General features: G+C 41.2%; 1 long non-coding RNA gene across 1 annotated transcript; it reads left to right on the top strand.

Annotated features, from left to right (window-relative positions):
• The first annotated feature begins 229 nt into the window (after positions 1–229).
• Positions 230–11,456, top strand: LOC145430011 (uncharacterized). Its single transcript, XR_013910387.1, has 3 exons — positions 230–252; positions 7,598–7,825; positions 11,394–11,456. It is a non-coding gene; the product is annotated as an uncharacterized LOC145430011 (long non-coding RNA).
• The last annotated feature ends 267 nt before the right edge of the window (positions 11,457–11,723 follow it).

The raw sequence follows: 11,723 nt of genomic DNA, 5'->3' as shown, positions 1-11,723 counted from the left end.
TGATGTTATGCAGTGAGGGGTGGTGAGGGAAACATCAGAGTTCACTCCATCCCAATTAAAGTAATTGTTTTATTGTCTCTTGCCAACATCATGCACATGCAGACAACAACTTTTCAAAATGGCCCCCAATCCATTTCCTGCTCCCTTTAAATACTCTAAAGACACACCTTCTTAATACAGACTGGCCTATAAAAGAGCTGCAATTGAGGCAGGCTTCCTCTTTACTGGGAAAACAAGATGGCCACCACAAAGGTAACCTGCAACACTTTGTTACTTAAATGCTTCCCAACAGATGAAAAACTGTTGGGTGATATTGCACGGTCTGAATGGCAGCAGAATAACTTTGTTATTAATCCTCAGGAAAAGCGAGGAAGAGCTGTAGATTGTTTTTACTGTGAGAAGCATAAACATCTTTAACGTGTCATTTTTATCATTTGAAATGCAAATAAAAAATGTAAATTTCCAAAACGTATAAATTTCACAAAGAAGGTTTTGTACAACTATTTCCATAAAAATGCAGACAGAGCCTCAGTTTTCTGTACCGTTATTTAAGACTGTTTACTTACAGAATAATCAGGTGTCACAATATAAATTTTATTTGTCACATACACAGTACAACATATAGTGAACATGCGGTGAAATGCTTGTGTCCTGAACTGCAGACAGGCTGCAGATGTAGCCACGCCACACCTGGATACCAGGTAGGACCCCTACTCCAGAGATGGGTAGTCTTACCACTACACTATCCAACTCCAAAAAATAAAAAAGATTCGGTCCACCACCAGGGGAGCATATCACAGGCCTGACAGCTGCAGGGTGTATCACTCCTGTTCTCCAACGTGAGACAACATTGTGTATAGTGTAGTCGGATGGTAACGAAGAGAGGGAAGGTAGTCAGAACTGAGGGGATCAAACTACCAAAAGGAAACATTGCAGACATAGAGGACAGCTACAAGTACCTGGGGATCCTACAGGCAAATGGGAACCATGAAGGGCTGCCAGGAAAGCTGCAACCACCAAGTACCTGCAGAGGGTCAGGCAAGTCCTGAGGAGTCAGCTGAACGGTAAGAACAAGACAACACCTACGCCCTGCCCATGATCAGGTACCCTGCTGGGATAATAAGTTGGCCAAAGGAGGAGATAGAAGCCACGGACATCAAGACGAGGAAGCTCCTGAACGTGCATGCAGGGTTTCACACCAAGTCCAGCACCCTGAGACTGAGATATCAAACATCCAGAAGATGGCCACAACTGACCGAGTGCCCAGTGAATACCTCAGGCAGCAGAAACCCAAGAAAGAAGAGGAAGAGAAGGAACCATCATGGAAGGACAGGCCCCTGCACGGTATGTACCACCAGCAGATAGAGGAGGTGGCTGACATCCAGAAATCCTTCCAGTGGCTGGACAAAGCTGGACTGAAAGACAGCACAGAGGCACTAATCATGGCAGCACAGGAACAAGCTCTGAGTACAAGATCCATAGAGGCTGGGGTCTATCACACCAGGCAAGACCCCAGGTGCAGGCTGTGTAAAGATGCCCCAGAGACAATCCAGCACATAACAGCAGGGTGCAAGATGCTAGCAGGCAAGGCATACATGGAACGCCATAACCAAGTGGCCGGCATGGTGTACAGGAACATCTGTGCCGAGTATAACCTGGAAGTGAAGTCCTTTGAACTCTTTTTGTCCATCTTCCACTGTTTTTAATTTTGCACTCCATTATGAACACAAATCCCCCAACCCGAGGATCACCACAACATAACCTAACAGACCTACACCTTAGTTCACAGATTCACTTTGTCTAAGGTTTATTTCTGGGATTTCACACAACCCAGGATTCAAATCATGAATACATAATGGGCTTGGATTTACATCATTATAAATGAAATGTGCTCTATTTGGAAGCAGCCAGCCCCCCCCCCTTCGACGAGTTGAGTGTGAGACTTTAAATCATCAAATTATAAATTTCAAATTGTTATTGATCCTTTACCCCTTGTCTTAAAGTGTATATTTATTTTCTTACTCTTCTTATATTTATTGTTTGTTTACTTGCACTGGTCAAAGGAGCTTGGAAAGAAAAGCGTCTGGACTTCTTTAAGTTACTTGAAGACGTTTCACCTTTCATCCGAGAAGCTTCTTCAGTTCTAAGGTCAAATGGTGGAGAGTCCCAGATATAAACCTAGTGGGAGTGACCCCCCACAGAGGGACAAAAGGACCCCCTGATGATCCTCTAATCGCCTGAGCCAAGGTGTGAAACTGGGTGTGGGTCCCAATCAGCCAGGGTACCCGAAACCCTGGCTGATTGGGACCCACACCCAGTTTCACACCTTGGCTCACTTTTCGCTTATAGAATTTCGAAAAGACATCGGTGCAAATTATAAGTCTGTATCATGATGTCTGGTGTCTTCGTGTTTGTTGGTTTGTTTTTATTTTCTTTTATTTTGGGGTGGGTTATTAGAAGCTGCTCCAGCCAGAGAATCCCCCGCTGCCCCGCCCTCTCCTCCCTGTGCCGCCAGCAGCAGGCGCACCTCGCAAACGGAGGGCGCCCTTGCTCCCAGCAAATGGGCGATAGAAAACCGATCGGTGCCTGTACCATTCCCAGTATGCGCTGGCAAGACGTCGGGGCAGCACGAGTACGAGTAATTTTTTAATTTTTAATTTTTTTTGCAGATGCCCGTGATGCCGCCCCCCACCACGATGCCGCCCCGGGCAACCCCCCATGTCGCCCGTATCTAAAGCCGCTACTGCTGTCAGCAAAGCAAAGGGTGGCTATTTTCAAGAATCTAAAATCTAAAACATATTTGGAGTTATTTCAGTTCTGTTTTGTTTACTGCATAACTCCACATGTGGTCATTCATAGTTTTGATGCCTTCAGTGAGAATCTACAATGTAAAGAGTCATGAAAATAAAGAAATTAAAGAGAAGGTGTGTCCAAACCTTTGACTGTTAGTGAGTGTGTAAATATGTTGTTACTGATTGTGAAACTAGTTTTCAGGTTGTTATAGATAGTTACCATGTTAATTGTCTCTTTCTCACTCCCTTGTTGGGATTGTGGTCCCTCCTCCGTCTGGTGCTGCCGCCTGTTGCTGTGAGCACTTGTTACTAGACTTTGTTGCAGCAGCAGCCTCCACAGCTAACATATCGGTTCGTTTGACACGTTTTGCTGCATTTAGTTTCATTTCTTTTTCTCTTTTAGCTTTTCAGCTCCACATTTCACGACTTCTTCCACACTAAACTCTGTTCTACAAGGTGCATGAGCACACAGGGAAGGTAGGGGAGGGGCCGTTTGAATTAAGATATCTGATTGGGTAATTGAATATCAGTTGTGTTCTGTGAGTGCTTGTAGGGCCAGTGTGCAGCGGCACTTTAAGCCGGCCTGTAGCCTGTATAATTATATTCACAAAGAAAGAAAAAAGTATTGACTTATCGGTCCACAAGCTTAAATGCCCAGTTGCCAGATTACTGGCCTTGCCCTGTGTGAATGTACCGATTACTATTGAACTCTTACACAAGAAGTTATACTATTTAATATGATGGGTGCAAAGCCACAAGAGTAAACAAAGTGAACCGAATAAAGTGAAGATTTTAAAAGAATATGTGTGAATTTAACGGCATTTGTAACACAGTCCAATGGATCTTGACCTTAACTCACCAAATATAATTATGTTAGATGCAGAAACCTGCGAGGGAATGAAAAAGGTCCAGTTTTAGGGAGTAATTAGCACCGAGAGATGTGACATTGCTAATATGAAGCAATAGTCTTTGAAAATATGGCCTGCTGCAGGCTGTGTGAGGCAGAAGCTGCTTTTTTGATAAGGTCACCAGTGACAGCACTGGGATGCTTTCTAATTGGGAGCAGGCTAGCTCATGCAGCCAGAAGAAAATACATAAGCTGTGGATTTCACTGGACACTGTGTGCATCTATCGTAGCAGTTTAGTTTGCAGAGTTCATGTCTGTCGTCCATTACAGCTGTGCGTTTATTTGCACATGTTTGTATAAGGAAACCAAATACAGCCACATCTGTGTGCCAGTTCACATGAAGGTGAACAAATTGTCTGTTTTTCTATCTACATACATGTAAAAAGTTCAGCTGGACCCTAAATGGAGCAGCAGGAAATCCTACTATTGCTCAAGACTGAATTCATAAAACGGGAGAAACACTGAATACAATTAAGTTAAATTCAGTAAAGCACCGAGTCGAGTGTAAATGGATGTTCTTGTTCTTGTAATGCTGACAGTAGGGACACAGAGGTTTGTAGGACTGATTACAAGTATTGTAATCAAGTTAGTCTCTCTACACAGAAAGGTTTCCTAAACTCATGGCTCAGTAACCCATTAACTGTCCAATATGTGAGTATTAGAGTCAGCACTGTTGGAGAAGAACACCAGGACATTGTTACACATGTTACAACGACAGGGTTCTGTGTTTTTATAACAAATATGTAAAATTAGAAATATATGCTTGTGCCATGTTGTACATTAAACTTTTATGTTTTTACAACTTCACCAAATATTCTTTACACTGACGTGTCACCAGTAGACGGGACTATGTTTGAAATGAGATACAGTACATGTATGTGTCCCAGAATGTGCTGCGCTCCATCCACCGTCAGTATGTAATTCCCGTCCTGACCTTTTCGATGCTGATCTGCACACTGCAGTGGCTTGACTCTGACACTCTACACTAACTAAAATTGTCACGTACACAGCCACAAAATAAAAAACAAGACCTTTATCTTAATGAGCCTGCTTGACACACAAAACCGCACAGTATTGGATGTGTGTAACGCACGAACATGAAAATATCCACGTGTGCAGTAACACAGGAGGGGAGGAGGAGAAAGACAGTGACATTTAAGAAGCTTTTCCTCAGTCCTCCCAGGAGACCAGCGGTGGGATAAAAAGCTAATGGCTAATACTCTGAAGGAGATAGTGATAGACTTATTTAACAAGGAAGCTGCTTAATAACATAGCATCAGCTCAGGGGATTACAGCAGGTGTCTGTGTGCACTTGGCAGTGAAATGTCTTTACGAGTATAAATAAGAAGAAATGTCAGTTTCAAATTTTACAGAAGAAATCAAGAAAAGAAACAATGGATCTGCAAATGGATGTCAGCAGAATCAGGCTCAGGGAGTCCCAGCTGTTGCATCAGGTTGGGAGATGTGGGGACCGAGAAACGGGCAGAGCATAAAGAGACCGAGGGAAAAAGACGATGTATGGGAGAGAGAAGATAAATGTTAATCACAAGTATGTAAAACAGGGAGTGAAGAGAGTGAATGGAAAAGTGCCCCCTAGTATTCAAACAGAAAGTTGGACATTTTTTAACGCATCATGTTCTGCATAGTGAAATATTTGGACCTGATGATGATGCTTTAAGATTGTAAGACAAGTCAGTGTTATTTAGTTTGTCAGAAAAGCTGTCTTCTGTGCTTAACACTGCAAAGTGAACATGCTACAGTAAAAGAGAACCCCCCCCCCCAAATCCCCTATGAGCAAGCACTCAGCTGTGGGAAGGAAGAACTCCTTTCAAAATAAAATCCAGGCTCAGGGAGGGGCAGCCATCTACCTTGACTGCTTGGGGATGAGAGAGAAAAGAGAAATAAGGACACTCAACAAAACAAAGTCATAGTTAAGTTAAAATTCATGACAAGTAGTACTGAAACGTGTTTTTTTTCTTAAAGTGGATTTAATGAGCAGACTCGAACAACATTTCAAAGTTTTATTGGTTTATTGAAAAGCAGGTTTGCGGTCAAAGATAAATGCTGGGGAGGTTGGATATTTCACCGGGTAGTAATCGGAAAAACTGAAACAGACTGAAATGTGCTTCAGCTTGTTTGTTCGTGAACGAGGACTCTGCAGGGGTGCTCGGCTGGATGGAGGTCTGAGAGAGTGCAGGTGGAGAACATATCATAGCATTCATCTTCAAATGTATTTATTTTTTATTTTAAGTGTATTTATATAGTACCAAAAGTCCTTTATACTGTAGGGTAAAGACCCGACAATACACAGTGAAAACAGAGACAACCCCCAAATCACATGACCCCCTGTGAGCAGCACTTTGGCGACAGTGGGAAGGAAAAACTCCCTTTTAACAGGAAGAAACCTCCAGCAGAACCAGGCTCAAGGAGGGGCGGGGCCATCTGCTGGGTGGGTGGAGGCAGACAGGACAAAATGGAAACTGGACTCAATCTCAGAGATGGTTAGTTAGAGGTGTATATAGGTAGATGATGGACGTATTTGTGCGTGCAGGTGCAGCACACCATATCTAGACACTGAAGATATGAACGGCCCACCAAAATTACCCAAAGACCTCAGGAACAACATGAAGAGTCACAAAAGACAGGCTTCACTTATCTCAGTTAAAGTCAGTGTTTATGACTCTACTATGAGAATGAGACTTGGCAAAAATGGAAAAGTTCCAAGATGAAAACCACAGCTGAGCAAAAGGAACATAAAGGCTCGTCTCAGTTTTGCCAGGAAACATCTCGACGATCCCCAAAACTTTTGGGATAATATTCTGTGGACTGAGGAGACGAAAGCTTAACTTTGTGGAAGCTGTGTGTCCCATTACATCTGGTTGTTACCAGAGCATTTGGGAAAAGGAACATCATACCAACAGTAAATATGGTGGTAGTAGCGTAACAGTGTGTGGTTGTGTTGCTGTGTTTGTGACCTCAAACTGAAGCACACTTAGATTCTGCAGCAGGACGATGATCCAAAACACACCAGACTCTGGAGTCCTAGTCAAAGCCTGGACCTGAATCCGATTAAGATGCTGTGGCACGGCCTTAAAAAGGTGGTTCATGTTCCAAAACCCTCCAAAGTGGCTGATTTACAAACGTTCTTTAAAAGACTCACTGCAGGTTATCTCAAACACTTTAATGCAGTTGTTGCTGCCAAGATGGCCAAAACCTGTGATTAGGTTTAGTGAGCGTTCACTCTTTCACACAGGGCCATGTTGGATTTTCCCCCTTAATAATAAAAACATTCATTTAAATCAAATCAAATCAAATCACTTTTATTGTCACATCACATGTGCAGGTACATTGGTACAGCACATGTGAGTGAAATTCTTGTGTGCGAGCTTCACAAGCAACAGAGTTGTGCAAAATACAATAATGTAAACAAGCAAAATACAAGAATGGCTACATCTGAAACTAATAAATATATGTACAATATATAATAGTATATGCATTCTGTGTTATGTGTTATATAGTCATGTGTTTCTGATATTTGAATTTGTTTGATGATCTGAAATATTTGAATGTGACAAATAAATGGAAGAAGACCTTGTAACTGGTGGACGACACACCATACCTGCTGAGCTACGCTGCTTCATAATAAGTGTTATCATAGTCCAGCCTAGGACGAGTTTTTCAGCATTGCTCTGAGACTGGATGTTTCTGATTTGAGCACTTGTGAACACTGTAGGCTTTATTCAGCCGTGTGTTTTAAAATTTACCACACGCTGTTTTCATAGCTGTTTGTGGTTATTTTAAGAAATGAGAGAAGTTCTGACAAACAGAACAATCTGCCAGTTTGTTAATCTGTTGTTGTTGTTTTTCACCATGTCTGATCTGTTGCTGTTCACTACAGACACACTCGCTCTCCAGGACGTTTCATCTAAACAGTGTGTGCTACACTGACTGTCTCACTGCATCCTCTGTGTCATCTGGTGCCTCACCAATTTACACCCCAACGTCTGACAACTGCTGTGATTTGTTTAAGGCCACACAGCGACACAACGTTACAGCAGCAGCACCCGTGCTGCACCTGATGCCTGCAAGAAGGCTTGCTCAGAGAAAGTGAGACGACGGGAGGAAGGTGAGCGCCTTCATCAACCTGAGATCCATCTGGGTTATTTGTCCTGCTTTTCAGATTATTATACCTGGTGTGCTTCACCGCACTGAATGTAGCAGTCAGTCAAACATGGCTTAACTCTGTGTGTGGCTCTTTGTATCCCATACGGTAAAAAATATTTTTCAAAATATTTTTTTACCGTATGGGATAGAAAAGGTGTAAAGTTTAATCTTTATTTATTTATTATAGCCCAGACAGTAAGCCTCTGCACTGCTGTCCCATTAATATAATATTACACAACGTTTATGATCTAAAAGTTGTCATAATGAAGAGTGTGCATTGTTCCTAAGAAAAAAGGAAAAATTGTTTTGTAGTCAAGTAAATTTAATGTTATAAAATGCAAACAAATGCAAAACTTGTGCTGCTGCCAGATGTTCCTCAGTAAAACACAGCAGTACACATCTGGCTGCAGAGCTCCACTCACTGTGGCTTCATGTAATAGTTCATCTACACCAGCGGTCTCCAACCTTTTTTGCGCCACGGACCGGTTTGTGCCCGACAATATTTTCATGGACCGGCCCTTTAAGGTGTCGCGGATAAATACAACAAAATAAAACTAGTACCGGTACCGAAAAAAAGAAAATTTATTCATAACACACGTGAAAAGACCCAGGAAAACCGAGTAAACGATAAAAACGATACTACACACTGTTGTAAATCATTTTCATTTAGTTTGATAAGATTATTTATTTGTTTAATTCATTAATCTCAATAGTGTTCATTAAGAGTTGGAAGTGAAATTTAACTCTAAACTAAATGAAAAACTGTTTTCAAAATGCTACATGCACACGGTTTTGCTAACCTTGTATGAAAAATCAGATTTACTTAATGTAACGTGTGCATCTGATGGGGCAAAGGTTTTTATTGCAACACACTTATAAATCATGTTTCTGTGTTAACGAACAGAACGCTGTCATTCATTCTTCTGCAGCAGCGTGAACTAACAGAGAAGTACACGATACAGTGGAAGCATTTAGTCAGGTCTGCAACGCCGTAATAACCTTTGGTGGGGCTTTAAATCATTACCAGATATAATATAGAATTTTCATGTTCTCATACATGGTGTGATTGTGCCGAAGGGGAAAAAGAATTTGTCAGTAAACGAGAGGGGGATTCATTCATACGTAAAAACACCTCGCAGTAACAAGATGCACCTCACTCAGTGTATCACTGTATGGATGCTGTTGTTTTCAAGCTGTGATGTTTCCATTACAACATTTTGTCTATAAAAACATTTTTCTTTAGCACAATTTTATAATCCTGGAAAGGCACACTAAAGAACGTAAACACAGAAACAAACTGTTTTGTATTGTAACATAGACACATCTTTATAAGTAAAATGAGTATGCTCAGTATTCTCAGTCTCATGTTTAAGGGTGCAGTTAAAGGTGACAGTACATTTGAAAATGTCAGACATCAATAACAGGAGTTAAATGGCACAGATGTCCGAGCAGCCAGCTGTGTCATTTAGCGTAATATTTAATTTAAAATAATATCACACAGAAATCCTTTGCCTTAAACGCTGTATTATATGAACGTTTCAATAAATCACTGTAACCTGTTTTCTAGCAAACTTCTAACAAGCTTGAAAGTCAGTATTTTATACGACCACCTTTATTGTTTAACATCTGTACTCATCTTTAAGCTCAGTCAAAGTGAGATTTTCCTCTTCTTTAAGTCGTCTTTGGGAAAACGTCTGTCAGCTTCCTGAAGGACATTCCCAGCTTCTGTTCTTTGTCTGATCGCACACACCCTTAATACGGTTGATATTTGGGCTGTGACGAAGCCTTTTATGACTGATACGGTTCTACTCGATGTTTTTCTAAGCAGGTATGCTTTCACTGCACAGGCACTGTGGATCCACTAACCTCACATAATTACGGAAAAGTACTTTTGTTGTGTTACTTCCACAAATCACGATGCAATGATTGATTACACAGAGCTACACTGTGCTCATTTTATCAAATATTTGCTGAAGGTTTAAAATGTGTCACAGCTGTTAAATCACACAGAATTTCTAATATATCCAAGCCAGACTTGGCAGATCTTCCTTCTTTGATCAGTTGATTTAATTTCTCTTGTAGCCAGTGGCCAGACCTCTTTCAGTAAGAATCTGAAACCTGCATTACTGCTCACCACAGTTACTAAATGTCTTGAGGCAGGTGGTTAATTACCGACACACTGGCCTCCCATGGCACTGAAAAACCAGGCTGTGAGGGAGGGGTAAGGAGAGTGTGGGGGCAGCCTGCCATCAGGGGCCGGAGGAAACCTTGCTGCAGGTCGTTTCTGCTCAGCTAATCTTTTTTACTGGTGACTATGGTGTTTTAGCTCAGAATAGATCTGACTATGTTGCACCGTAAATTGCTGCAAACACATACATACAGTTTACATACACTCATCATTGGCATGAATGTGATGCTAATTTTCAGCTCCTTACATCTTACATACATCTTTAATTACTTTATTTTGAATTTTATCTAATCCACACGGGGTCAAACGTATAAATACTGGCTCACATACATACATATATATATATATATACATATACATACATATATACATATACATACATATACATACATACATACATATATACATACATATATATATATATATATATATACACACACATATATATATATATATATATACACACACACATATATATATATACACACATATATATATGGATACATATGTATCCACCCACACAGTAAGTTGTCCTATCACATGCTTTGATAGCTGTCAGCCTTTAAATGTTTCTGTGAAGGTTTATCACTGTTGCCATGTGTGTGCTCTCACTATGGTTCACTTTTTCACACCTGGAGGTTTGGATTATTTTTCCCCTCGATCAGAAACACCTTCATTTTGTTTTTACTTGTGTTATCTTTGTTTAATATTGAAATTTGTTTGATGATCTGAAACCTGTGACAATCATAAGAATGAAAATAGGAAATGAGGAAGGGGGCAAGCCCTTTTTTACACCTGTATGAAGATCCCACAGGACCTCATATTATTCCAACAGAGCCAGACTGCTGATTCCTTCAGCTTTCAGGCCCCTCTCCTGAGAGACCAGCTCCTACTTTGTGTTTGAGAGACAGACACCATGTCTGCTTTTAAGATTAGCCCTAAAACTGTCCTCGTTCAGAAATCTTATACTTATAACTAGATTTGTAGACTATGTTTAAAAGCTCTGTCTGTGGAAAGGAAAAGGACAGTGTAAGAAGCTTATGTATGCTATCAAAAGTATCTGGTCAAAGTGCACGTTGCACTTGGAGATCTACATTCGTGGGACCGATGCAGAGTCAGGCAGGTGAACACTGGGACACCTGGCTGTCTTCGGTTTGTCTCTCCTTGCCTCTTTATGTGTGGGTCAGGAGTCATTCTGGGTTCCTGGGTGCCTCTGACTCGACACACCTGTGGTGATCACCCAACTGTTTAAGGTAGCAAGTCAGTCTTTGGTAGATACTTAAGTTACAGTTTGTGATACTGTGGCTCCTGATCAGGTTATGTTTGCTGTTCTCCTCTGTAGGTTCCTGGTTTCCCTCCCCAGTCGGCGAGCCTAACCAGAGTTTAGAGAGTTTGTTACTTGACTGTAAGTAAAACAGAACCATACTGAACGCGCTTCATTGTGCAGCCCTTGATGATTATATATATTTTAGATGTTTTTCAGGGTTTTCACAGAAACACCAAAGATGTGAAAAGTTTCATTTATGAATGTGGTGCAAATTTTCCCTCAACACCAGCGAGACAGAATGAATCTGTTGGAAGAAAGACATCGTTCAGCTTCATCATTCAAAATCCAAAATGTTCTCAATAGCCAAGAAGAATCACAGCATGTTCTTCATGCAGCCCTGCTAAT

The sequence above is a fragment of the Astatotilapia calliptera genome, chromosome 2, assembly GCF_964374335.1.
Source record: "Astatotilapia calliptera chromosome 2, fAstCal68.1, whole genome shotgun sequence".
Lineage (NCBI taxonomy): Eukaryota > Metazoa > Chordata > Actinopteri > Cichliformes > Cichlidae > Astatotilapia > Astatotilapia calliptera.
The sequence above is the reverse complement of the archived record's forward strand: the minus strand, read 5'-3'. Positions and strand labels throughout refer to the sequence as shown.